This window comes from Otolemur garnettii, unplaced genomic scaffold, assembly GCF_000181295.1.
Source record: "Otolemur garnettii isolate 467f Iridium unplaced genomic scaffold, OtoGar3 scaffold00213, whole genome shotgun sequence".
NCBI classification, from domain to species: Eukaryota; Metazoa; Chordata; class Mammalia; order Primates; family Galagidae; genus Otolemur; species Otolemur garnettii.
Genome location: NW_003852608.1, coordinates 11,529 through 14,606, shown reverse-complemented (window position 1 = coordinate 14,606; position 3,078 = coordinate 11,529). Strand labels below are relative to the sequence as shown.

At 35.1% G+C, this 3,078-nt stretch overlaps 1 long non-coding RNA gene across 1 annotated transcript in view; it reads right to left on the bottom strand.

Moving 5' to 3' along the window:
- Window positions 1-908: 908 nt before the first annotated feature.
- LOC105888173 overlaps window positions 909-3,078 on the bottom strand; it is a 5,599-nt gene continuing 3,429 nt past the window's right edge. The window contains exon 2 of the long non-coding RNA XR_001161788.1: window positions 909-1,293. This is a non-coding gene — a long non-coding RNA (uncharacterized LOC105888173). The remainder of the gene's footprint in view (window positions 1,294-3,078) is intronic.

Below are 3,078 nucleotides of genomic sequence, written 5' to 3'. Positions count from 1 at the left end.
TTACATTCTTTTACATTAAGTCTAAAATTAAATCTTAGAAAAAATTTTGTTGTTACAAAACGCTGGCTATTTTTTTTTTTTTTTTGGTTGTAGCCATCATTGTTGTTAGGTGGGCCTGGGCTGGATTTGAACCCGTCACCTTAGGTGTATGTGGCTGGCGCCTTAGCCACTTGAGCCACAGGTGCCGAGCCCATAATAGTTTTTTATCAAGGTTAATTTTTATGAAGCTTTCAATTTAAAAAAAGAAAAACACTTGTGTATTCAGTAGGGAAGAAACAATCCTGTTTATTAACCTTACTGCATATTCAGGAAGGATTAAAAAACTCACACATTTTCTGGGACACAAAACTGTACCAAAAGTATTTCCTTACAAAATAACTTCACAGATCAATATTCTTGAACAGACACAAAGACATACAAACTGACATACATTAGCTTGAATTAATGCACAATTCAAATGTTTTTGCAGCCAGCAACTTTCTACGAGAAAGTGCACTAACATGAGAGTGTATGTTTCCTTAACGCCTTAAAAATAGTAATAAAAAATTACAAAATAATGTAAATATAGAATTAAGGCTGAGACTATATAATCTAGTATTAAAGTCAAACAATACTTATAAAAATTGATGCTGCTGGATATTATATATTTGTATATATATATAGGATAAGTCTTTAGTTTTGAAATGCTACTGTTGTCACAAGTTCACTCATCAATTTACTGTTTTTCTATCTTAACATGTCAATTTCCAGATACCTGTGCTTTTTAAATTTTTGTCCTGAATTCTTCATTGAGCTTCCTCATATATTTACAATTAAATATCTAGCCTCTAGACCCTTCCTTACACAAAAGACAAAACATCTTTGTTAAATAAATTCACACAAAAGTAATTAAAAGGTTTTCAAGAAAGAGGTCTAACGTATTTGTTATAATTATACTGAAAAATAGTACGTATACTTTTCTTCAGGATTAATAAAAGCTATATGCCAATTTTACAGTCACAGCACAGTTTCCTCTGACACATTTGCAAGATGACAACCAAAGGGCACGACGACTGAAATAACTCTAGAAAGTCCATTCTGTCCAGTGAGATTCATAAAATTGAATGTTGCTTCCAGTCCCATCTGGATGAACATGAAAATTCATGACCAGATACTTGTATTGTCCCCAGAAATACTCAGTCTTGTGAGTCACTTTCTTGGTCTTCTGAAACAAAGATGCAGAAGGCAGGGCATTCTTAGTGAGACCAATGGCCCCCTCTTACCACCTTTCACACATCTGTTTTGGTTATAATCCTGGTCAAAGTGGGAAAAAACAGTAAGTTTTATGTACCAAAGGTTTCTTTACCTGAACTCCCTCATCATACCTGGAATGCTTAAATATTCAGTGAAACTATGCTCTATTAATTATAATTCTTGATAGAAACTTATTTAATTAAAGCCTTCTGTAGAATCATTTACATTATATGTAATCCAAAAAGTCTCAAAAGCAGTAATGTGTGTGTACACGCGCGTGCACAGACACGTATACACAGCATTAACGTAGATAGCTTGTTCCATAGTTTGTTGGAATGGTATCTCAGACCCCAATTCTGCAGATTTCTGCTTACTTTCTACCCTTCCCTTAAATGAAATTACTATTTTAAGAACTATAATGCTTATTACAAAAAGTCACAAAATACAAGCAAAGGGGGAACTATTTTAAAATATCCATAATCTCGATTATTCACATAAAGATGAACACAGTGAACACTTGGCATATAGCTAGCTTTTTAATTCAGATATACCTAATATTATTACTTTTTTCTTTTTGAGACACAGTCTCACTCTGTTGTCCTGGATAGAGTGTCACAGCACACAGCAACCTCAAACTCTGGGGCTCAAGCAATCCTCTTGCCTCAGCCTCCCAAGTAGCTGGGACTATAGTCACCTACCACCACACTTGACTAGTTTTTCTAATTTTAGTAGAGATAGGGATCTCCCTCTTGTCCAGGCTGGTCTCAAACTCCTGAACTCAAGCAATCCACCTCAGCTTCCCAGAGTGCTGGGACTACAGGTGTGAGGTACTGCACCTGGCCTAAATACTTTATTTTCTAATGATAGCTCCCTGAATTGCCATCTACAAATAGAAGATACAAATTTTTGATAAAGAGCTCATTTTTAATCTTTATGTTTAGAAAATGAATTAGAAAACTGAAGCATCTATCCAAGAAAATGATTAATCTACTTCATAGTATCATATATTACTAAACATATTTAATTGAGTCTAAGGCCTGTGTTTTTTTCACATTTAACATGTCTGAAATCTAGGTGAACTTTATAATGTCATGAGTTAATGAGTAGCATTTTTACTTAATGTTTCATAAAATAATGGCACTTCTTATTATTAAGGACATCTTAAAGTTATATTATGCAATCTATATTAAGAGCTAACAAATATATATTTGATATACAAACATAATACAAACATAAATATACAGACACATATATCATACACGTAGTTTCTTTCCTACTATTAAATTTGTTCCTGATTGTATGGATAAAATATACACTTCTATACCGTTAAGATACTTTATTTCAAATGCTCTGACATTTTGAGCGTGTGTGAGAATTACTAGTTCAAAATTTGTGGAGAAAAGGCAGAAACTGAGGATGAGAAAATCACTAATTAAACAGTGATTTTGGCTGGGGATGGTGGCTCATGCCTGTAAACCTAGCACTCTGTGAGGCCAAGGCAGGGGGATTGCTTCAGGTAAGAAGTTCGAGACCAGTCTGGATAAAGTGAGAACCCATCTCTACTAAAACTAGAAAAAAAAATCAGCCAGGCACGGGGGTGGACGCCTATAGTCCCAACTACTTGGGAGACTGAGGGAGCAGGATGGCTTGAGCCCAGGAGTTTGAGGTTGCTGTGAGCTAGGCAGAGGCCATAGCACTCTAGCCTGGGAAACAGAGTAAGGCTCTGTCTTAACAAACACACACAACAATGATTTTCCTAAAGATAAGCAAATGCAAAAGGGAGAAAGGGAGAAAGTTATAGACTAGAATACACCGAATGTTACACCTGAAGTTTCTAACACAGCC